The sequence below is a fragment of the Miniopterus schreibersii genome, assembly GCF_964146895.1.
Source record: "Miniopterus schreibersii genome assembly, chromosome: 11".
Lineage (NCBI taxonomy): Eukaryota > Metazoa > Chordata > Mammalia > Chiroptera > Miniopteridae > Miniopterus > Miniopterus schreibersii.
This window is the reverse complement of record NC_138111.1, coordinates 56,809,698-56,836,043: the sequence shown is the minus strand read 5'-3', so window position 1 is coordinate 56,836,043 and position 26,346 is coordinate 56,809,698. Positions and strand designations below refer to the sequence as shown.

At 39.7% G+C, this 26,346-nt stretch overlaps 1 long non-coding RNA gene across 1 annotated transcript; it reads left to right on the top strand.

The window, feature by feature from the left end:
* Nucleotides 1–823: 823 nt before the first annotated feature.
* On the top strand, nucleotides 824–24,869 carry LOC308563822. Its single transcript, XR_013999850.1, has 3 exons — nucleotides 824–1,103; nucleotides 23,816–23,987; nucleotides 24,803–24,869. It is a non-coding gene; the product is annotated as an uncharacterized lncRNA (long non-coding RNA).
* Nucleotides 24,870–26,346: the final 1,477 nt, after the last annotated feature.

The window sequence follows — 26,346 nt, the reverse complement described above, 5'->3', positions numbered from 1 at the left end:
ATGTGCTTGAAATTCCATACTTAACGTTTCCCCAGAGTTAAGCCACTGGAATGAGAACAGAGCCAGGGACTTGCCAATCTGTGAGAAAGTTCTCCAGATACTGTGCTCCTGAAATCCCCAGTGTCATGGCCTCAAATTGTTGTTTGGGTTTAGTCCACTCATTCTTTTATTTATTTGACAAGTTTATAGGGCTTCTGCTGTGTCAGGTGACATGACCACAAATGGTCAAAATGGACAGATTTATGTGGTGGATGCTGGATGAAAGGAAGGACAGAAGGGGAGAAATTATAAGAAAATCAGTTCCTGTCTTTTGAACCCCTACTATGTGCCAAACCTATCATGTGTAATGTCTAACCCTTGCAAAACTCTGCAGCACAGGTATTATTGTAATTTAAAGATGAGGAAACTTAGGCCAAGAAACTCAGAAGGTCTCATGCAGGGTTACTTAGCAAATACATAGTAGGTATGTGATTAAAATTAAGGTCTTTTAAACTCTAGAGCTAGCACCATTTTTAAATACCTCAGTGCTAGTAGCAGAATATCTACCCAGGGAGGAATGGGGGTGTAAGTGTACAAGAAGTTGTCAATGTATTGTAATGATGCTGAAATACAAGAATTAAGGATGCTAGCTAATAAAACCATCTAATATTATGTAAATGTATAATTGCTTAATTTAACTTATTTCTGGGAACTTGCTATTCTAACTGCAGTTTGCTTTTTTTTTTTTAACCCCATTGAATTTTTTATTTCAAGTCTCCATTTTCCCATAAAAGATTTATATCATTCTTTTCCTTGCTTTGCTTTTGTAGGAGTGAAGTATATTTTTTCTACTTTTCTACTTTGGGCTTAGACATGTAAGTTGCTTTGATAATGCGGTGTTGGTGACATAAGCAGACCAGAAACATGCCTGAATGTTCTACTTGCCAGTGCTCCACCATGAGAGGAACATGCCTTGGACAGGTACTTCCCATCAACATAGTCCCAGAACGAAGACACTTGGAACAGACTTGAACTGAACCTACAGCCGGGAGCCAAGACTGGCAGATCCACACTCTGAAAGAGCTCTAGATTAGCTGGATCTTATCATGTACGGATCCACAAAGGTAAGAATAAACATTTATTGCTGTAAGCCACTGAGTTATAGGGATCATTTGTTATGCAGCAATATTATGCCTCTAGGTGACTGAGATAACCATGAGGTACACACAAAATTATTGAAGATGCATAAGAAGGAACATCTTCATGGTCTTTAGTCATTCTGGTCATCCAAGACAGAAAGTCGGAAATGTCGGACCATGAGTAAGGGACTTGAATACATGGCCTGAACACATGTGAGAGGACTGTTCGTGGGTGTTTATTTGCATGACCAGGGGAGAGTTTGAGGGCAAGGGGTGGAAGAGAGACCTACCAGTGTGAAAACTCTTCCCCAGCCAGACTCCTAAGCTTAGCTCTAGGAGCCAACCAAACATTGCCTGTCAGTGGGTGGGAATAGTATAAGGAACAAAGGATTAAGGCAATTGTCTTGGCTCTCTGCTCTGCAGCCTGACAAATGAAATTAATAAATTGCTAAACATAGTTTTTATGTTACTAGCTGACTTCATAATAGTAACCACATTTCATTTCCCTAGAGAAAGGTCTTTTAAGTCAACTAAGGTTTAGGCCTCATTAGATATATTGGTGTATACTTTGCTCATGAAGTAAGCTGTAGATTAAAGTCACTGGAACAAAGTACTAAAAATGAAAGGTGCTTGAGGCAATTTTAGTCTCAGTATAGATCATAGCCTGGTGAAGGATTTACCACAGAAATATATTATTCAGACTTATGCAGGTGGGGATTTACTGTAATATTTAATAAAAACACGTATGGGGCTTATCATGAAATATGCTCATGTGATGTGTCTGACACCCCTCAGGAATTTGGCACGAACACTAAAGCTCTGCTATGTGGTGCCAGAGACACTAATATGAGGTGGTTTACTGCAGGAGACACAACTGTTTGATTTCTGCAGTAGACCACAGAAAATAGCACTTAGCTCAGTGAAAAACATCCATGTGCTAGTCCCACATTTAAGCCATTGTCTGATAGAGTTAAACCATTTTCTGATAGGTTTCTGTGCTTCACTAACTCCCTTTTATTGACTTTTTAAAAGTTCTTGGGCTTCTTACATAAAAAGCTGTACTAGAACTGGGAGGATGCTTTTGTCAGTTATGTGAAATAGTCATAATTGTAAGATAACGAACATATATTTCAGAAAAACTCCTTTATTCGGCCAATTTTTAAATTTTTGAAGCCATATGCTGTATGACGATACATGCAGTCAGCCAGTGCTTCACATCCATTCTGGGGTATGGGTGGAAGAAATAATAATGTCATTAAAGAAGACAAACAGAAACTTCACCTTATTGTCTTCTTCATAGTCCAAATTATGAGACTCTTTTATCACAAAGTATTTCTGTATTGAGGTAATTAACTCCCTTTACTTGGGACTCAAAATTTCTCATCTAAAATTCAGGAGAATAATAGCCCCCCCCCCACGTATTAATTTCCTATTGTTTCTGTAACAAATTGTCACAAACTAAGTGGCTTGGAACAACACACATTTATTTTTCATTCTGTAGGTCAGAAGTCTGATGTGGGTCTCAGGAGACTAAAGGTGTTACAGGGCTACATTCTAGAGGCTGCCCACACTCCTTGGCTTGTGATCCCCCTTCGGTATTCAAAGCCAACAAGAGCCAGTTGAGCCTTTTTCACATTGTATCACTTTGACACTAACTCTTCTGCCTCTCTCTTCTATATTTAAGAATTCTCCTGGTTACTTTGGGCTCAATCAGATAATACAACATAACCTCTATTTTAAAGGCAGCTGATTAGCAACCTTAATTTCATCTGCTACCTTTCTTGTTTTTGCACTGTAACATATATTCATAGGTTTGGGGAATTAGCATGTGGACAACTTTTGGAGACCATTTTTCTGCCTACCACACTTCTCTTCTTTGATTGTTGTGAGGGTCAAATGAGACAATGCATATATAAATTTGACCCATAACAAATACTCAGTAAATCCTAGTTAATATTATTTTTGTTACTTTGTAAAGCATGGTTTTAAGTGTGTTACCACTGATGGAATGCTTGCCAATCACAAATACTACCACCCTTCACATTCAAGTAAATATTCTCAGGGATTGGATTTTGAAAACACCACAGTTTTTAGCAGGCTCTGTTGCTAGGCACTTGGGACCTCAGTATCTGCCTGGTTCATAAAGGATGGATCAGGTAATTGGGAAATGCCATGATTTTCAGGATATGACCTTCACTGATAGGATGGTCATCATAGACATACATAACAGTCCATTTTTCAATGTTCATAAGGACCAAAAAGTAAACTAGTACTCAATCTAGGCTGGTGTTTGATAGCCATGGGAGACAGAGTAATTTTCCAAGTCTTTAGTGCGGCTCTAATTGGCCTATCTGATTTGGATCAAGGCCCATGCCAGTGGATAAAGAGGGTAATGTCCACTCACATGGAAAGGTATCTTGATGACTGGATTTCAGCCATGGGCAGCCATAGGACTAACAAGGTAAATGAGATACATAATAAAAAACTAAAGTACAAATTCAGTATTGAACCATAGAACAAACAAGTCAGTTGCTGAGCAAAGAAAGCAGCCTGGCGGAACCGTCTTGGTACGCTGACTACTCTTTTTAGGGGAACAAGACTAATTCCAGATGCATCTGAAACTGCAAACACTTAACTGCTTTGGCCAGGTTTAGTTCAGGGTGTGGGCAGGGTTTGCTTCTGGATGCAGGCCATAGCTGAACAAACCTGGGAGATGGCAGTGCATGACATGTCACTAGATTCACATAGCAGTTTAATATTTGTCATTAATTTAGCAAATAGTTATTGAACTCTGTGTATATATATGTGTGTGTGTGTGTATGTAGAGGACGTCTAAGGAAAAAGTGATGGGAAAAGTACAGGTTTCATTTATACACCAAATTATATATAAATTTTGCTTCTAAATGTTACAAGGTTTATGACCTGCAGCAAGTTGCAGACCTCTGTGAACCTTAGGGTTGTTGTTTTTTTATCTGTTAAATTATATACAAGGTTGTGTAGATTAAATGACACAACATGGTAAAGCACCCAGAATTGTGGCAGGATAGTAAGAAGCTAGGAAAATCCCTGAGCAAGGGGACTGGGGAAACTGAGACAAGAAAATGAAACAAGGCCAAGCAGTTGGGCAGCTTGCAGCCAGCTTGTGAACGGCAAGACCTTATCTTCCCCAACCAAGGACGCTTGAGAGCAAATGGTTCAGACCCTCCTCCCTAACCAGGGAATACATAGCTCAAGTCACCCTGGCCTGGGAAATAGAGAACAAAGACCCAATTAATGCCATTTGTGCCAGCTCAACCCAAGGACAGATGAAGTCTAGGGAACAAATAACAAGAACCCCATTAAAGCCAGACGGACCTAAGATAAAAGTAAAACAGTAAAACAGACCAAACAATAATTCAGAATTCCCCTATACACTCATTTTGATGTGTCAGCATATTAAAAATGCACCTGGAAAGCTGATGAATATCCTACTGAAACTCTCCCCTAAGATTCTCACCTGCAGGAGAAAAAAAAAAGGGTAAAAAGCCCTTGGGACAAAGACTCAGCATGGTTCACTCCTTCCAGGGTGTGAACTTTTTATTTCTTCCTAAATTCTAAAGGTCCCCACGAGACTTGCAGCCAGGGCAGCAGTGGGAAGCAGCAGCTCAACTGGGGCTCATCCTGATCCTGCCTCCAAGATCCCCTTTTCTCTGACTTCCCAGCTTCTGTCACTGTGACCTTCACTTCCCAGTGAGCTAACAGCAGACCCACCTTGGCTCACTTTTTCTAATAACATCTCTAGAGAGCCAAAGCAGAGCATTGCCTAGGCACTCCTCTACTGTTTCTTCTACCCTAATTCCTTCTTTTGTTTCATTGTCCTCAACGTTAATAAACATACTCTCTAACCCATCCGGACTTGTGTTGCAAAATCTTCCCTACACGAAGTCAAGGACCCACACACCACAGGCCGGCCTGAGGCAGGCCTACTCCGGGCTGGCCCCTGTCCAGTAACAGAATGACCTACCACACAGTAGAAACTCAATAAATGACAAATGTATACCAATTTGACAACCGAGGATACAGTTCTTTTTTTCCTTCCCAACTACTTTAACCAGGAACCAAGACCTTTGTCCTTATGAAGAAGAAAGAAACTCTTTGTAGAGCTAATGACAAACTCTTTGAAGTGAGCCTCCAACTCTAAGTGCTCCCTGTGCCTCTTTAGAGCAAACTCAAAATACAACATTTAGATTTATTATCTTTGAAATTCACTTGGCTCTTTGGAGGACAGTTTTTAATCAAATCTGGAAATTGTTTTGGCTGGTATGTCTGTATAGATACAGACATACACTTCTTAAAAATTCATTTTTCTCTTCTCTGATGGAATTCTAATTACACACAAGTTAGATCGCTTGATATTATCCAAGATCACTGGAGCTTTGTTCATTTTTGAGGCTTCCTTTTGTCTGACTTCATCTTTTCTGGGAGGAAAATCCTTAATTTACTCCTCAGGCCTGTAAGACTCTCAATTTTTTTGGTGCTCTACATTCAAACACCACAGAGACCAGAGAGGCCCTCAGGGGAAAAGCTAGATAAACCCTGTGTGATTCCCTAATTTCAGGGGTCACAGCATCTCATTTTCTGCCTGCTTTTGGTCACTCTCCAGTGCCTTTAAATTGTTGGGTTTTAAATATTTTGTGCAGAGTTTATCACGGCTTTCTGAAGAAAGATTAGTTTCACACAAGATGTTCTGTCATTATGAAGCTGGAAGTCTCTGAGATCATAACACTGAACTTCCATTAAAACCTTTCAAGGAAGGAAGAAAAGCTCTCTGCTGAAAGAAGCACTGGTAATGTGATGAAGGAGTTTAGACAGAGTGTGACCTGGTGTGATCCACATTTTAGATGGATCTCTCTGGTGGAACGGTGTGGGTCTGAAAGAAAAGTAGGAACTCGATTCAGGGAACCCAGTTAGGAGAATATTGCAGTACTTAAGGCGAGAGATATCAAGGGCTGGAGAGGTGGTTCTAGAGAGCGAAAGATGGATCTGAGTGATATTTAGGCAATGCAATTGGCTGAAATCAGAGACTAAGTCGATATCAGGTGTAAGGTCTAGCATGCTTCCCAGATTTTTATTTTGGTGCCTAGTAGCAAGAACAAGCCATCACGGAGACTGAGAACACAGGAGGGTGAACAGATTTAGGGGCAGAGGAATTGAGAAGTTTGTAGTTTTCATCACAAATACACATCCAGGGTAGACTTCCCAACACTTAGTTTGGTAGGCTCTACATATTTTTTAGGAAAAACAAACAAATAAACTGGATATCTCAGTATTTCAAAATGATACCTTGATTAATAGGACTTCAAATTTGTTATGTTGGGTTTCTAAAATATTTTCCCAGCAAAAGATAAGTAACATAAAATAAAATATATTCTCAGCATATTGATCCTCAGCAGGACAGAATTCCAATATTTATTTTCAGTATTCTTATTTTCCTCAATCTCCTATAACATTCATTATACTTCTTATAGGAACAGTTGGTATGTGGCTGTCTTCCAGTATCTTTTTCTCAATGGTTTCTGTAGATACGGAATAGTAATATGCATTTTAAAAAACACACATATAACTATTGAAGATTCTCCATGCTATGAATAAATTGATATTCCATATGCTTTTTGTAATCCTTTAAAATGGAATCTAATTATGGAACTCCATTAAGATTTTGATTGTTTCAATTATATAAAGAACATTGCCCCAATCTATTGGCCACATTGTCGACAGTGACATTTTTTCTAGAACAAGAAGCCCTTCAATTGCTTCTTACTTTCCTTGGGGGACAGTGGTGGGGGAGAATTCCTTAGCATGGCTTGCAGTATTCTCCTCAATCTCATCCTTATGTTTCAGCTTCATCTTGAGACATTGTACCTTCTCCCTTTGAATTCCAGCCATTCTGAATTTCTATCAGTTCCATGTTTTCACTATGCTTTCATTTCACAAACCAAAGAATGCTTTGGAGAGTGTTTCAAACATAGTGTTACCTCTACTTCTTTTCCTAACCCCAACTCACCTGCCATTCAGGTACCTTTTTAGGTGGCACTTCTTTCAGAACTTTTCTCGACTGTTCCTCTCTACGAGAATGCTCTGAATTTCTTCTGTCATAACACACATCCAACTTTGTCAAAGCTTCTTATTTAATTAGCTGCCTTGATTCTACACTGCAAGCTCCACGGGAACCAGGACCATGTTTTACTAGATCTATTTGCCTGGCATTTAGTAGATTCTCAATAAATATTTTTACAAAAAATTGCCTATTCCAGAACCTTTTAAAGAAGACAAACTATTTACTGTTCTACTAGTTTAAAGCCTTAAAAGTTAGGAATTAGATCCTTAGGTGTAACTTGATTCCCATTTATACCCATTTCAGACTCTTCTGAATCCCTCTGGCTTCAGTGGAAAAAGGGAAGCTTTATGATATGCCACCATCATTATCTTTTTTAATTATAGCTAAAGAGGCTTAGAAACTTGGGGAGAGTTTGTTAAGTAAGTTGGAGTACGTAGACTATTTTCCTCATTAAACAGTTAATCAGTGTCTTTCAAAAATAGTCACTGAGGACATTTAGGACTAGGAGTTAAAATGCCAAGTCATTGGTAGACTAGTTTGACATCTGCATCAAGAGTGTGACTTACAATGTTATATGTCAATTATATCTCAATAAAGTAGGGGAAAACTAGTTTATTAGTAATAATCAGAAAATAATCCCTCTTGGAATTCAGCAGTAAGAAAATTTATTCATTCTGAAAGCCAGAAATGGCATCCCAACACTTCCCATGGAGATTCAGGCAAAAATGCTTGAACATTTGACATTATTCACGTGTCTTCTACTTCTTGCAGTAGAGACTTACAGAAGAGCAATTCAGGACAGAAGTAGAAATAGCAAGAGCTCTAGAAATGTGGTTGATGAAGTTTGCAGCTCTGAGTTTAGAACAGTTGCAAAGCAGATAAAAAAAGCTCCACCTTTAGTGTATCGTCCTGTTACCAGGAAGCGACCAGTCTGGCATACAGCAGTGTGGGTATGTAGAAAAAAAATCCACAAGGGTTAGAAATACAAATTTAGGACAAGGGAGAGGCAAATCCAGACTAATACTGACCCAGATCTCAAGTCTGATCACAGCTGCTTAAAAGCATCACCTATTACCCCGGTGAAGAAGGCTTGGTAGGTAACATCAGAGTATACAGCAGTTATATTTTTATGCTATTTATAATTTGTTCTATATGTGTATGCTTGAGAGAATTTTAAACAACTTAAAGACTCTATCAAAAGATCTCTAATTGCCTGGGAGAAAATGTGAAACTCCAGTCACTCAGTTATTGTGCTCAGTGCATGGAGACATTTCTAAAACTGAAGATTGATGGACTGGGTCAGTTCCCCCCTCTGAGATGTTTGCATTTAAATTGGTAGCATTTCAAACATTTCATGTAAATGGCTAGGGTTAGCATCTTCACTCTGAACAAATTTCTAGTAAAATATGAAAGTGAGAACAGGTCTTGAAAACTGGATGTGGAAGTAAAACTTTGAAACAGTATTCACAGTTCCTGCTCTCTCCTTCTTTCTCTCTGCCACCATCCCCTTATTCCGGCACCATTTCTCTGACAGGTGGTGGTAAAATGGAATCACAGGTAAAACTTTCAAAAATTTAAGGATATTTGTGTTTTGTTCACAGCCCTCCCACCATTCAGGACAGTTAAATCTCTAAATAATTAAGTTAAGGCAATGCGTTGCAATTTTTCCAACTGATGGACAAAATCCGATCCTTATAGAGAAATAAAAGGCCTATAGTATTTTGGGGAAATGCTCCATAAGCTATGCAAATAAATTATCTATCAAAAGGGCCCCACTTCTAAAAGTTTGTTTCCTCTCAGACACAAGCATAATACAGCCCCGTATAAGAAAATGCTAGCATATATATAGCACTTCAGTTGAAAATCCCTTCAGGTGATGAAAAAGGTACCATCTGCTTGGGAAAATGGAGCGCTCAGGAAACAGGGGTTCCTTCTGTTGTTGCTGTTAAACAGATTCTTGTCTTTGTGAGCTTTGTTATGGTCTCAGTAATGGCTACAAGCTGACAGAAAACTTGATCGGAGGCAATTATCCCTCTGAACCTACCTGGGGGTGACATCCCAGCCTCACCTCCCTAGAGGGCAAACACATTTCTTTCAGAGTTGAGCCTAGTGCAGAAGTGAGTCCTGAGGCTAGAAATGAATGCACTCTGTCAGCTTGTTATATTTAGGGAGGTTTGCTCTACTTTCTTGTTTTCAGCAGATTTCCTTTTACCTCAGCATCTGTTTATCTTGGCTGAAAGCATGTGAATTAATGAAAAGAAACTGCTCACCTTGATGTTCAAGTGAGATTTTGTTTTTCTTATTTTATTTATTGATTGTTTCTTTAAAAATTTTTATTGCTATATCTTGACAAATAAAAATTTTATATATTTAAGGTGTACAATATGTTTTGATATATGTATATGTTGTGAAATGATTTATCACAATCAAACTAATGAAAACATCCATCACCTCGCATACTTACCTACATGTATGTTTGTGGGGGGTTGAGGATATTTGGGATCTATTCTCTTAGTAAATTTCAAGTATATAATGCATTATTATTAACTATAGTCACCATGCTGTACATTAAGTCTCAAGAAATTATTCATCTAAAAACAAAGTTTGCACCCTTTGATCAATATTGCTCATTCCTCCCACCTCCCTCCCCCAGCCTCTGGTAACCACCATTTAATTTTTTTTTTTTTTTTAGATTCCACATATAAATTAGATCATGCAATACTTGGCTCTCTATGTTTGGCTTATTTCACTTAGCAAAACAGCCTTCAGTTTCATCCATGTTTTTGCAAATTGCAGAGTTTTTTTCTTTTTAAAGGCTGAATAATATTCCATTGCATATATGTACACCATATTTTCATGATACATTCATCTGTTGAAAGACACATATCTTGGGTGCTAACTGCCTATCATGTCCCAGAAAAAAATTCTTTATTCAATTTTTACTTGTTTATTTACTTGTTCATTGACTAAACATTTATGGAGCACCTACTGTGCATGAGGAATTGTACTGAGGGTAAGGGGCAAGATGATTATAAAAATAAATAAAGCCACCTTGGCCGGGTGGCCCAGTTGGTTGGAGTGTCGGCCCCCACACCAAAAGGCTTCGGGTTTGATCCCCTGCCAGGGCACATACCTAGGTTGTGGGTTTGATCCCTGTTTGGAGCACATATGGGAGGCAACCTATCGATGTTTCTCACATTAATGTTTCGTTTGTTGTTTTCCTCTCTCCTCCCTTCCTCTCTCTCTAAAAATCAATAAAGACCATTTTCTAAACAAAGGATATGCAAATTGCTATGAACACGAGGGGATCCTGGAGGACGTCATTGAGAAGGTGGCATTTTTGCTGCATTTTGAAGGATAAGAAATATGTCAGTACAAAGAAGGATATTCTGGGCAAACAATACAATTTGCAAAGGCACAGAAACAAGAAAGTGGTATTTGTTCTATTTAGGAAGCATCAAGGATTCGTATAACTGCAGCATAGGGGTGTGTGTGTGTGTGTGTGTGTGTGTGTGTGTGTGTGTGTGTGTGTAAATGGCTGGACATGGTTGACATAGTTTGGGACTATCTTTCCATGAGTGGGGTATACTGGAAAGTTTTCATGCTGTTTTTAGAGAATGAGCATAAATTGTCTCCACAATATCTTCTCCATAGTCCAATTCAAATTTAGGAATAGCCTGGATTAGAATTATATCTCTCTAGCTTCTCTCTTGTTCCTATCTGTTCTTTTTAGACAGCTGAATTTGCAGGTTTGATATGAACCAGTGGCTGAAAAATATTCCCCCTGTCAACTGGTTTATCTTGTTACTGACATGAATAATCGAATTCAATTGGGTTAAACGAGCTGTAACCACTGTCAAAGCCATTAGCAATCTACGAGCCTCCAGCCAAAGGAACTCTTTTTGTATATCTTAGAGTTTTCCTCCTGAAAGGAAAACCTCAGACAAAAGGGGAAAACGTGTTTCATTTACAAGCTCAGTCCTCTAGGGTCTTCTCATCAGCTCTGTGGTTTGATTTTTTTTTTTTTCCTTTCGTTTTTCCTGGATATTAAGAGTAGTGCCATTTTCTTGATAATCTCAAATGTATCATCTTTTCTGGGTAGGATTAAAAACCTGGCTACATCAAAGCTTGCATATTGTCCAGATTTTCAAAAGGGGGGAAAAAAAGAGGGGTTGTAATCAAAACCAAAGCAGAGGAAACTGACACCAGCTCTGCCTTTGGAGAGATTGTTTTGCCCACTTCCTGGGCCTCCTCCCTGAGCCGGGGCACCATGCGGCTCCCGGATTCACACGCCGGCCCAGGCAAGGGGCTGGCTCCTGGAACTGGCAAGACGGTGGCCTCACAGGACTGGCAGAAAGAGGAGACCTTGACAGAGCTACGCAAAAACCTAAGTGAGCTGCAAAGGGACCTTTATTAAACAAGCTTAGGTCCACTTTCAACTGGTCATTTTCCTTTAAAGAAAATATCGTCGCAGGCAAAAGCGATATCTGAGGCTTTCTATTTAATAACTTTATTAAAATGTCAAGAGACTAGAGATTACTTACGCCTGCCTGATGCATTTTTGAATATCACACTGTCCCTGCTGAAATGATCGATCAAGCCAGATATACGAGATGAAACGGAAACCCCCACCACCGTTTCCCATGTCTTTTGGGTCGAAGTAAATAAAATGAAAGCAGAAAGAAAAAAAAACTGAAGGGGGTTTTAATGCCTCCTATAGATTTCATTTTCCCAGAGTGCTAGAGGGCAATATTATAAATAACATTTATGCAGACACCCTTGCTCCCCAGTGCCTCGGACAGATTCTGTCTCTTTTGAAGTTCAGGCAGGAGGAGATGAGCTCCAGTCTTAGCTGAATCCTCTTGTATTAGAGATTTAGTTAAATCCTTCAAGCTTAATCTTGACCTTTGTTTAGAAAATAAATGGTTGATTTCCAATGGCAAGCTCTGAGAGTTCAGGTTGCAAGGAGCACCGCCAAGTTTCCTTCAACACTACTCGTGTATTTCTAGTGAGAGAATATGCCTTAAGGCATTACTTGAAGTCCAGGGAACATAGGTCGCTGGTGGTCCTCATCTGTCCAAGCTCTGTCTTGGGAGCAGACACAGACAGGAAGACCTGGGAAGGGCACTCTATTTATCTTTCTTGGCCTACTGGGCATGGAATTTTAGCTGCAATGGTCAGCTGGGATTCCCCTGGCCTGGTGTCCCACCTTTAATACTTGGAGAGGTCTGTTATCTCTAGACTTTATATATATATATATAAAAGATTTGTTGAAATAATTGAAACTACACTTCAGAGTAGAAATTATATAGAGTTTATAGTACCTCCGCTTACGCATAATTACTCATTATAAATAATTATTTAAATTATATAATTACTTATTATAAATGAAATTTGTAGGTTTCTGCCCAGACTTCCAATCCTTTCTTTCCGAGAAGAAGCCAGTGTGTGTTGGTTAACTGCCTCTGGTTTGGTCTCATTGGATTTCTTTTCCTTTGTTATCTAGACCCCATTTATTCTTATCTCTATGATGTTTACTGACCTTACTACGACGGTCACTTCTTTGTAAGTCAGTGTTTATCAGGAATAGCAAAAACATTTTGGTCATTGAATTATTTCATTCATGGTCCTTATCAAGTGTATTAATTGAAGGTGGGACACCAGAGTGTCCCTCTGGAGCCACCTCTCTTTCCATTTGCCTGGATCCCCTGCTTTCTGCCCCCACCGGGCACTGTCTGCTTGCCACCCGTCAGCCTGCTCCCTCCACACCCTTCTTAAGAGTAGAACTGAAGAGAGTTGTTAAATTTTGCTTCTTTCGGAAAGAAGAACTTCCAGACTGAGTCTCCGTTGAAAACGGGTCCTCCATTTGGCAGAAGATGAATGCTATGCCCTTTCCTATGTAAACATGACTGAATTTGCTCCTTGGCTGCTCTAGACATTCAGGGGTGTTAGTCTTTCAAAACCATTCTCAGTCTTATATGTGACATTCCACAGTGACACGAATTATTTTAAGGAATATCCTGAAATACTTCCCCCCAAAAAGCACTTAATAGACATCTTTTGAAACTTTAGGAAGAAATGGATAATAAAATCAAACAAATTTCAATAATCAACCAGCAATCAAGCATTTGTTGGACACCTATATCATACCTCTGTTGGTTTGTCTATATTTTATTAGCAATGATGGATTACGTACAAAGCATATGACTTTTGCTGTCTGTTATATGTTTGTGATATAAGGCAACTTTCATGTAATTATAAAACACATTTTAAAAATGCCTATAGTGTAGATTCTGTCAAGTAAATATGACGTAATAGAGAAAGCATTGTGAACACTGGTAGCACAGCCCATAATTTGAAGATAAATTAGGTGAAAATGTATGTGAATGTGTACATATCGACTAAAATCGCTTTCTGTTTTCTCAGCTTGACCAGACTTTAGACAGGCTTCTTCCTCACTCTAGGCCCTGACCTCCCTTTTCCTGGAGCATTTACATAAGAAAATTTATCATTGTAAATTCTTTCTCTGTTCCTTTGTAATTCTTTTCTTTTAATTTTAATTTTTTGAGGAGGGGGCTGCCTTCTGAGTATTATTTATTATTCATTATTATTTATTATTAATAATTAATTATTATTTATTGTTATTATTTTAAAATTTATTGCGGTGACAATGGTTAATATGAATATAAAGGTTTCAGATGTGGGTTTCTATGTTACAAGATCTGTTTATTGCTCTGTGTGCCCACCACCCGAAGTCGTATCTTCTCCCACCACCATATAAAGCCTCTTGCCAGTTTTACACCCAGAACTGATTTCTCACTGGCCTGAGAGATAACATTTGAAATGTAATCATCAAGGAAGCTTAGGCCCCTGTCTCCTGGTCTCTGAGGCAATAAACAGAAAACACAGCCTGATCACAGAGCAAAACACGGTATTCTGTTATAGCAGCCATTATTATTTCCTAAAATCTTCCTGTAGCAGACACAGACTTGCACTTCTCAGATGTTCCTCCAAGAAGGGACTGGCTGCCTGACTATGAGGAATTCCACTGACTGGAGGCCTCCAGCCATCTCCTTCACAGTCCTCAGCTTTCAAACGGAAGGCATGCCTTTCTTGGAGTGCTCTGGAAAACCACTAGGCCACGTGGTGGTAGCTGTTTTGTGCTTCTCAGGATTGCTCTGACCAATAATTGATCAAGGCAGGGTAGGTACAAGGGCCCAGCCCTTTCCACCAAGCTCAAGATGACACTAATGAGCAAATATTGATCTGGAACTCTCCTATGGCCTGGCACAGACCTTGCTAGTCTGCAACGAACCTGAGAGCTATCCCTGCCCAACCCTGCCTTCTTTCCTTCCATTTTATTCCCAATAAGTCTTTCACATTCCTCACTGCATTTTAGGGTCTACTTCCCAGGGAAACCAACCCCAACACTTTGCCCAAACAAACATATATATCAGCTGTTTTCAACCTGTGCGCTGTGAGAATCTTTAAAACATGTGATACCTGACTATTTAGTCGGGAGCACTGGCCTCTTTTACCTTAAAAAACAACAACAACAGCCAACACAACAATAGCCATTGGGTGTGAATGAATCAAAATTACACTTTTTTGTGTGTGTCAGATGGGCAAAAAATATATTTTTGGTGTGCGGCAGAATTTTAGTAATTAGTTTATGTGTACCCTGAGATGAAAAACGTTGAAAATTGCTGATATATATCAATAGATATTAAAACTATAAAGGCTAAACATTAAAACAGAAAGGAATAAATGCTGCTGGCAAGTGGAAACTCCCCACGAAATTTCTAATACAAATAAAGAGACAGTCATCAAATGATTTTTGTGAAGGGATAGTAAGAAGCTAGGAAAATCTCTGAGCAAGAGGAATGGGGAAACTGAGACAAGAAAATGAAACAAGGCCAAGCAGTTGGGCAGCTTGCAGCCAGCTTGTGAACTGCAAGACCTTATCTTCCCCAACCAAGGACTCTTGAGAGCAAATGGTTCAGACCCTTCTCCCTAACCAGGGAATACACAGCTCAAGTCACCCTGGCCTGGGAAATAGAGAACAAAGACCCAATTAATGCCATTTGTGCCAGCTCAACCCAAGGACAGATGAAGTTGGGGAACAAATACAAGAACCCCATTAAAGCCAGAAAGATCTAAGATAAAAGTAAAACAGAGCAAAGAATAATCCCAAACTCCCATATACACATTTTGATGCATCAGCATATTAAAAATGCATCTGGAAAGCTGAGGGATATTCTACTGAAACCCTCTCCTAAGATTCTTGCCTGCAGGAAAAGAAAGATTAAAAGCCTTCAGGACAAAGACTCAATGTGGGCTTGCTCTAAAGCACACCCATGCCCCTTCCCAGGTGTGAACTTTTTATTTCTAAGGGTCTTCATGATACTTGCAACCAGGGGAGCAGTGGGCAGCTACAGCTTGACCCAGGTTCACCCCAATCCTGTGTCCAAGACCCCCCTTTTCTCTGACTTCCCAGTGAGCCAACAGCAGCCCCGCCTTGGCTCACTTCTTTTCTAAAACATTTCTAGGGAGCCAAAGCAGAGCACGGCCTAGGCTCTCTCCTATTGCTCCTTCTACCATAAGTTCTTCCTTTGTTTCACTATCCCCAGCATTAATAAATCCATCACTCTCAAATCCATCTGGACTGTTGTGAAATCTTTCCACATGAAGTCAAGAACCCACACACTACAGGCCTGCCTGAGGCAGACCCATTCAGGCCAGTCCCTGTCCAGTAACAATTTTCACTGTGCAACAGGGCCAACCACAGGCTCTCATTAAATATCAAGAATGTATTCAAATTACTTTACTCTAAAATTAATTTCAAAACATTTAAAAAATATGATACTGAAAACATTTAAATTTCCCTTTAGTATGATTTATATCGTACTAATATTAACAAGAGCTGTCTTTTTTGAGTACCTACTATGTGCCAGGTATTATTACCACTTTACATATACTTTCTTTTGTTTTCTCAGTATGTCTTTTTTCCAGTTTTATTGAGATATAATTTTCTTATTTAATCTTCACAGTTATCTATGTTATTGCCTAGTTTATAGATGAGGAAACCAAGGTTTAAAAACTAAATAAATTGCCAAACATTCCTCATTGGCAGGCTTCAGATCCAGGTGAAAACAGGCCGCTCAGGTCCTTCCCCACTACCCTACAGGAGCAGTTCACACATGCCAATGCCATACCGGTGCCAGGCTGACTGCTTCACATGCACCATTTTATTTAATCCTCACAATAGCCCCTTAACAAAGGTACAGTTGTTATCTACATTTTACAGATAAAGTAATTGAGGCCAGTGAGTTGTGTGATTAAAAAAGAGTAAACCTTGTAGGTAGAAGAGTTGAGTTTTAGATCAAGAAAATCAGATTTCAGAGCTTATCACTATAAGCTGTGATGCTTCCATTAGGTTGACCTGCAATCTGACTTACATGGGTCCACAGAAAGAGGATGGTCAGTTATATCCAAGTTAAAGCCATCACAGGAAATCAAAGGACTATCCGGTGTCAGTTTTGCTAAAGGACATACTGTACTTCTTCAACTTCAGACTCTACTTAGTGTTGACATGGCGGGAGCCTGTCAATCAGTGTTATTTGCCTATTAAACCTGTCTTGTGCTTTTATAGAAATTGAAGTTGAATATGTGGTAAGCCCCAGAAAGTTGTGTGTACTTTGATGTGCTTAGAGACCTTCCAGGTGTTCAAATGAGAAATGACAGATGGGTCTTAACTTTCCACTGAAATGTTTAACCAGAACAGTTTCTGGGTCTGAGCCTTTCCTCTTTGAGATGTGACAGAGAGAAGAGCAGACAGAATGTCTGCCTACTTGTCATTCCTTCAAACACCACTTTCATGCCCCTGGGCCATTCCTCAAGCTGGTACCTACAACCAGAATTCCTCTTATTTCCTGTACTGTTTATGCAGGTCCTTTTAATCTTTAAGATCGGATTCAGACCTCACTTTTTCCTTGAAAACTCCCCAGCCCTTTCCCTCTGCACAACTACCAACCACATTCTTTGAGGGAATAAGTGACTTTCATGCTCTCACTTTTTTATACCTTTATTCTAGCATCTTCCATCGTGTATATGGTATATGTACATTCTATGGTATATAATATTGCACATGTATATGCACATCTTAGATTGTTAGTTCTTTGAAAGGAAGGACCATGTATTTTAATTATTCTTGAACTTGCTGTGCCTAGCATAGTGTCTGGCACATTTAAATACTCAGGTTGTTAGACTGATATTTAAGAATCTAAGAATATTTAAAGGAGTAGAGAGGTATTACTTATTTAATCAGATTCTGTAGGACTGAAATTTCCAGTAGATGTATCGGGAACATTCACTAATGCACAGATCCACTAATAATCTTGTCTGGGACAGTGTGAGGGCAGGGACCATGTTTACCTTATCTCACAGTGGTACATCTGGCCTGTAGCATGATGTCTGCTTATCACGCAGTTGCTGAACCAACATTGTGAGAGCATTATTCTTCAAGTCTGCCATAAAGACACAATGTACACTCCTAACTGTATATTATTGGTATGAAAAAGCTCTTATTTTAAAAATTGGATGCCTGTGCCAAAAAAGGGGCAGTAGCCCTTAGTTAAAGTAGAGACTTGGTGACCTGCTCCATCAGTGTACTCATAAATTTCTTCTTTCAGGCACTGTGTGACATAATTTAGCAACAATCAAGATTCCTGTGACTTTCCACTGTTTATTGGCTCATATTACAACTAATGGTAAAATGGGGTCCTGGTAAATCATGTCTTTATATGAGCACTGAAGAGCAGCCCGTGAGCTCATGCGCCAGGTGCACCGCAGCGGACTCAAAGGCCTCGCCCTTTTCTGGCAGAGCTTCAACCACTGCCTTTCAATCTAACAGGATTTGCCAGCCCTGCCGCACCCGGGGAGACCTTTAATGCTTCTGAACACAAATACAGCCCTTCCTACCCGCCCGCCCCCTCCCTCACCCAGCCTCCGACCAGCTCGGGCTCCATAATGGACCTCATGCTTCCTTTACGGTGACACTCACACTGCCCCCAGGGCCCTGTATATTCTTCAGTAAAGTCCACCCTGCAGGTGACTCACTCTGCGGGTGGATGATGATGGCTTGTTTAAAAGAAGAACGATGGGACGGCCGAGAGAAAGCTAGCAAGGTGGAAATTTGTCAGCAATCAACTCAAGGAAAGCTTGAGGAGTTTTTGTCACTATGTCCACTTAGAACAGGTTTTAGTACCAACAAAACTCAAGGTTTTTCCCTTTATAGAGAAATTTTCTTTATGAATGTTTATAGTTGTATTACTCATAATAGCCCAAAGGTATAAGCAAGCCAAATGTCCACCAACTAATTAATGGTTCAACAAAATGTGGTGTATCCATATAAAGAAGCATCATTTGGCTATAAAAAGGAATGCATCACTGTTACACACTGCGACGATGAATCTTGAACATGTTAAGTAAAAGAAGCCAGTCACAAAATGCCACACGTTACATGACTCCATTTATATGAAATGTCCAGAACTGACAAAGCTACGGGGACAGAAAGTAGGTTAGTACTGGGGGGACGAGGTGATAAGGTGTTGATGGCTAAAGGATATGGGCTTCTGAGGTGATGAAAATGTTCTAAAATTTCCTGTGGTGATGATTACACATACTTGTGAATATTCTAAAATCCATTGAATTTGATACTGATAAATGGGTGAATTGTGTGATATGTTAGTTTGCTAAGACTAGCTTAACAAAGTACCACAGACTTGATGGATTAAACCACAGAAATTGATTTTCTCATAGTTCTGAAGTCTAGAACTTTGAGATCAAGGTATTGGTAGAGTTGGGTTTTTTCCTGAAGCTTGTGAGGGAAGGATCTGTTCTAAGCCTCTCTCTCTGACTTGAGATAGCTGTCTCCTTTCTTTCTCTTCACATGCCCTTCTCTCAGTACATGTCTGTGTCCACATTTCCTCTTTTTATAAGGACACCAGTCATATTAGATTTGGGCTCATTCTAATAACCTAATTTTAATTTAATTACTCAATAAAGACCCTATCTCCAAATATGTTGGCATTTTGGGTCATATGTTAGGTTAGAAGGTTAGGACTTCAACATATATATTTTGAGGGGACATGATTCAGCTATTAACATATGCTATGCGAGTTATAACTCAATAAAAGTGTTTAAAAAAAGATTGTCCCCTAGACATTGGGCCCGATTCTTAGATAGGGTTGACCTAGGTAAGAGGAAGTTAAGTAAGAAACACACCTGTTTTCTGCAGAGCAGTGTCCTTTGCTGCTTCTGTGACTGGTCCAGGCTTACTCTACCCCTAAGTCCACAAGTATGCAACTACAAGAATGAAGTAGGAGTTGTCCGAGTTTTGTAAAATAGGGCCCATATTTTGAATCCAATAACTTACATGTTTTATTTAACCTGTACAGTGTTTTTGCAATTTTCTAACTCGAATCTTTGAATTCAAGGCATGCAGGCTTACCACAGTTTGCTATAGTTCCCACCATCCCTATTGTCTTATACACGGCATGCTTCACTTATTGGTAACTACTTGGACATTTGATCTTGAGACATTAGGAACAAAAACATTGACAGGACACAACATCTCTTGAAACATCTAACACAGCATTATTGTTTAAAAAATAGCTGTTTCATGATTTCCTGATTAAAAGTCCCAGGGTAGAAGAACACTTATATAAGAGTTTGGATTTAAACTTACTGTATAGGCTATGTTTTGCTGGACTATGTACAGCAGTTATAAATATAGGCAAGAGCTAAATCTGTAATGAATTCTATTATCAAAGGAGGATTGGGTATGAGGAGGTTTCAGATATAAGCAAATAATTTTTATTTAAAATTTAAATCAAAAGGGTCTTAGAATCAGAAACATATATTTGGGACATTTTCCATCTTAGTGTAACAAGTCCTATGTAGGCAACTAGTTTAGGACTCTGATATGGTACAGTTACAAATATTTGCCTATACCACGGGTTTCATTATTTTTCTTCAGTAGAGTACTTTATATGATGAAGACTTATGTATCAAGGTTAGCTTACAGCAGTAATTTTTCCCCAAGTACTGTTAGGGTTTGTTTATAATTTCCTTCCGTCACCAGTTCTTAACACCATTATAGTCACATTGGTGACATTACCAAGAAGGTGCAGTTTACTCCTTTTATAGGACATTATGGATCTCAGAACAAAACAGCACACTTCCTACAGAAAGCATTTAGCTGTACAGCATACTCAAAACTATTGTTTTGAAGCCTGGGCTCCTGATCATGTCTTCATTTCAGAGGAAGTCCTTGGAATAGCCTGCATAATGACTTACAAACTTTTCTACACCCTGAAGCAGAACAGACCCTTCCTCTGGAATTAGAGGTGCTACTGGTATCACCTGTAACTTCCCTGCTTTGCTTAATGAACCTCACACCAGTATTTTTTAAGGCTAAGGGTTCATCATCTGGAAGGCTTGTTAAAACAGATTCCTGGACTCCATCTCTAGGGTTTCTGATTCAATAAGTTTGCAGTGAGGCCCAAGAATTTGTATTTTTAGTAAGTTTCTAGATGATGCTGCTGGCCCAGGGACCACACCTTGAGAATGACTCACCTACACAATGAATGTGAGCTGCTTCTCCATTTCACCTTACACAGAACCTCATTCTAATTTTTTTTAATTTTTGAAAAGTGCTGAGGAAGGAGTCTAACTAACTAGTTTATAAGTGCACCACCCTTCAACCAGTGAGGTGATGGCATGTTAGTGGAAAGACACAGGGAAGGCCTGCTGAGCAAACTAAAACAATGAATGTCCATAGTGCTCTCTCTTTGAGTAGGTGTAGAATGAAGTGTTTAAAGAAACGTTCTCTTGAGTATTACAGAACCATCTGCTTATTTTATTCATGATTTTATATTTTAAGATTGTCAAATTCAAGAGCTTGACCAAATATTAGTGGTCACTAGACTTTTGCATTTGGAATCATGAACTAGCAAATAAAATAGTATTGACAGATCATGTTTGTGAAACCTATTATGCCCTGCATGAGCCATAAAAATGGGGTTGGGGGCGGGAAATATGAAATAATGCTCACTTGTTTGTTCTTCAATGCCAGGCCTTCTTTTATGATATACAGTAAAATATTTTTTTATCAACTTGGGCTAATCTCAAAATTGTATTTCTTCAAAATTATGGCCATGTTCACACTGAGGTTTTGTTTCTATATTTATTGAAAATGCTGCTAGTAATAATTGTTCCTGTTAAATGCATATTTTTTACATAGATGTTTTATTTTTCTTTTATTTAAATTAAATTTGTCAGGGAAACATTGGTTAAGAAGATGAAATAAGTTTCAGGTGTACAGCTTTATAATCCATCATCTGTATATTGCATTGTGTGCTCACCACCCAAAGCCTAGCCTCCTTTATCACCAGATATGACCCCTTGACTCTCCTCTTCTCCCCCTCCCCTTGTCTGGGTCTATAAGTTTATTTGTTTGCTTTGTTTGTTGCTTTTTATTTTATATCCCACATATATGTAAAGTCATACGGTTCTTGTCCTTCTCTGACTTATTTCCCGCAGCGTGACACTCTCAAGATCCATTCATGTGGCCATGGCAGCGTTTCATCTTTTTATGACCGAGTAGTGTTCCATTGTACGGATGTGCCGCATCTTCTTATTCAATCATCGGCCAAAGGTTGCTTCCATAGCTTGGCTATTGTGGACAGTGCTGTAATGAACATAGGGGTGCACCTATCTTTACGAATGAGTGTTTCAAAATTACTGGCGTAGACACCCAGAAGAGGGGTTGCTGGGTCATGCGGGAGCTCTGTTTGTAAATTTTTGAGCAACCTCCATGCTGTTTTCCATAGAGGCCGCACCGATTTCCATCCCCCAGCAGTGAGCGAGGGCTCCCTGCCCTCCACGGCCGCTCCAGCACTTGTTATTGCCTGTCTTGTTGCCAGCAGCCACTCTAGCAGGTGTGAGGTGCTATCTCATTGGGGTTTTGATCCGCATTTCTCTTATAGCTAGTGCAGCTGGGCCTTACCTAGGTGTTTTAGACATGTTAATTAATTTGAATCTTACAACGATCCTATAAGATATTATTATCCAGTAATACTATCCATTGTTATCCTTTAGAGAAATTGGGACTTAGAGTGTGTTCATCGCTTTCCCAATGCCACACTTTCCCAGTCTGATCGGCTATGGGGCCTGGGTGCCTGTTTTTTTTTCTACTTTCCAAACTTCTTCCACGTCATTTCGAAAATACCGCAGCATGTATTCATAGCAGGAAACTGATTAGGGCAGGAGCATAGGTCGGCAAAATGGTGATCCCTGAGGTCTCCAGGGATTCGTATTACCTTGAAAATCAAATGAAACATTGGGATTGTTTTTGAAAGTGTGGCCTAAGGGTTGAAAGAAAAGGGATAACAATTTATACATTTTGTTACTTTCGCTTCTTTTCTTGAAACCAATTTTTTGTTACCTTGCCCAAATTTTGAGGGCAAAATGTGCTAAGAACTATGGGGAAGAGAGAAAAATACACTCTGAAAGGAAAGATGTTATGATTAAAATTTTATGACAGCATCAACTTTGGTATTAAGTCTTCAATATTAGAGTGTTTTGTTACACTCTTTCATTTATGCTCATGCACCCAAGTTTCCATTTCCTCTTTCAAAACTCCTGATTTTAGCTTAGGTAAAAGTCCACATTATTTTCTTACGAGTCAGAAAAAGTGGCTTTCTCCCTGCGAGAGACTCAACCACAGGCTGACGGAGGCTGATGTCAGCTCCCAATTAACAAGACAGGAATAGCATTTACTGTTATGAAACTTAAATGTGTGCAGACCAGCTCCTGTCCTTTAATAATACACCCCAGTAGTTAATTCATGCTGATTAATGACGTAAGAAAATAGTCACACATTAGCTTCCTTTAAAAAATTTTTTATTGATTGATGTTTAGAGAAAGGAAGGTAGAAAGAGAGAGAGAGATTTGTTGTTCCACTTAGTTATGCATTCACCGGATGATTCTTGTATATGCCCTGACCAGAAGTTGAACCCACAACCTTGGTGTGCCGGGAGGACACTCTGACCAACTGAGCCACCCGGCTGGGGCACATAGCTTCCTTTTGCATGTGGGCATAGCATGTAAGTCCATCCTGCCTCTGGCTTGCTTGCTTTGCCAGGTGATTCTTTTTACACATTAGAGCCTGGCCTTCCAGTTGCTCAGCTTAAAAACACTGGGATCCAGCTTGATGCCTCTCATTGTCTTCCACTCCATAACCTAGCAGCAAATTCTGTCAGCTTTAACTACAAAATATATTAGAGCCCGGCCGGGCGTGGCTCAGCGGTTGAGCGTCGACCTAGGATCCAGGCGATCTGGGTTCGATTCCCGGTCAGGGCACATGCCCGGGTTGCGGGCTCCATCAATGACTCACTCATCATTGATGTTTCTCTCTCTCTTTCCCCCTCCTTTCCTCTCTCTGAAATCAATAAAGATATATTTAAAAATAAATAAGTAAAAACAAAATATATTAGAAATCTAACCATTTCTCACCACTCCCCTGCTTTTACCCTAGCCCAAGCCACCATCATCTCTCATTTGGATCATCTGCTTTCCCCCCTGCTCACCTGCAATCAATTCCAGCAAAGCAGCCAGAGTGATTTTAAGAGGGAACAGACAACATACACTACTTTAAAAGGAGTTATTGGTGTGCTCAGAATCCTCCAACGGTTCCTCATCACTGCAAGGTAAAGGCCATGGTGGCTTGCAACGTCCTGCACTATGGCTCCTGGTTCCCTCTTTGAGCTCATCTCTCTGCTCCCGCCACACTGGTCTCTCCTGGTCGCATGTGACCTCACCCTCACCTTCTTCGGGTCCTTGTTCAAATGTTAACTTCTGTTCCATAAAGTCCTCCTGGACTACCTTATTTAAAACGGATCCCTCCCTGCTTCCCTGACACGGTCTTTCTACTTTATTTCTCTCTATTACTCGTATCATTTTATATACTTTATATATTTTACACATTTATTTTAAAATACCTGTATTCCTATGGAATGCAGGCATTATTTATCTTTATCGTTGTATCTACAGTGCCTGGAATAGTGCTGGACATGTAGTAGGTTCTCAACAAATACTTGTGAAATTGAATGCTTTCCAGAAAAAGTTACTTCTGACTTCGGTTAAGGCACCTCCAGTGAATATTTATTTTGGAGTAAAGCCAGAGATTAAAATGACCTTCCTCAGCTCTCTCTCTGACGAGCCAGGAAATTTGACAGGATGTGATATGGTGTGGTAGGGTCCAGTATGGCATGCTGTGTCTCACAGCGAGAGAACAAGCACTGGAGGCATTTTCTGGAGGAATTGTATTATATAGCTGCACCCTTTTCCCCATCTCTGCAATTCACTTGTGAGTTGGGTAGTTGAATTTATGGCTTTAATTAGGATCATGAATGGCAGTACATTTAAAATTTAAAAGGACAGAGCCATATCCCTGCCTTTGGAGAACTGTTTTGTTTTTTTCATAAGCAGATCAACTGGTCACTGGTATATTATTGATTTCTAGGTGATGTTAAACACTGGACATCTAATACAGACCTAGAGGATCCAAGAAGGAACCATCCCCAACAAGACACTGGCATGTAAGTAAAGTAGAACTGTGATTTCCTTAAGTAGAGGTCCTAGGGAATGTCACTTTCATGAGACAACAGGACTGTAAAATCTCCATCCCCACCCACCGAGGTCCTGGGCTACCAGCTGTGGCCAATAACTGGTAAGTGCCAGCGTTCTTATCTGGTAAATTGTCAGATCACTAGATAGGCTCCCTTCTAAAAGAGACATGAGCTTTTGTGCTTCATAACCCCTAACAAACATGCCAAGCAGCTTAAGAAATTACGCTGAATCAGAAGCAATACAGTCTGCCAATTCACACATGTCAAAGGTTTCTTAGCACCACTCAAAGTTTGCTTTGACTACCAAAGCCTATGATGGTAGGTCCGAGTTTCCAGCACGTCAGGAATGAAGAATCTGGCAGAAAGTTGGATGTGTGTGTTTTTTCTTGACAAATTTCCCCCTACATTTTCCTGACTCTCCTAACACCCATTATGTCATGTTCTATCATGTTAGGCCAAGCAGCACCCTATAACGTGGTGGAAAACAATTTTAAGAAAACAAGGGGATTAGATGTCTGTGTATAGCTTGTCCTCAAATAAGTAGCTCCTGGATACACAGTTTGTATCGTCATAGGCGCGGACACCTGAGACTTCTGCAGTGGTCACTCTCTAGGGCTATTAATCCAGCAGTGAAGCCAGACATTGAATCAGATTGTTGTAATTTGGATGAAACGCATAAAAGTCAAGAGCTGGAACTATGGGAAAGAGAGGCAGAAGTCAGAAAGAATCACGCATATATATCTGCATGGAAGAGTGGCAGAACCAATGCAAAGTCCTTAAAATAAATGTTTTCAAAGGGCTAGGTTTCCATGGATTTTTATACTTAACCTTCTTTAACTTCTGCTAAGTATAAATACAACTCCATACAGTAGAGTTCTTGAAATGGAGGAAGTAATCACCCCAGTTTTTGGTGACTGGTCCCTTTTAAGCGTTCCTCCCTATCCTCCCAACCTGACTGTCCACCTCCTCTGCCCTGCTCTGTGCCTGTGTTTTGCTAGGAGAATACTCTGGCTGATATAGTAGTTCGAACTAAGAGTAGCCTTAGGAAACAGACCTTCTGGAGGGAATTCTGAAACTAGGGTCCCTCTCATATTTTATGATCACGTGAGTGACCTCCTTGCTAGGCAGAAATTGAACCCTGGTGATGAGTGGCATGTGGTGGTGTCATGATTTCTCACATTCTCCCTGGTGATGGTGTGAGATGGTGAGCCGCTGAAGAGCAAGGTTTTGAGCGATCAGGTAGAGCTTATATCCAATTGCTATGCAACAGTGTGATCACAAAGATTATACATGTGTTAACTGCCTTTGGTTGTGTTAGAGAGCTTATAAAAAGAAAACAATAAGTTTAGGGCCTTGAATTTCCAACTCAAAGCAGGAGTGAAGAAATAGAAAACTTTTCCAATGGCAAGAATATGGCTATGAATGCACAACACAGAGC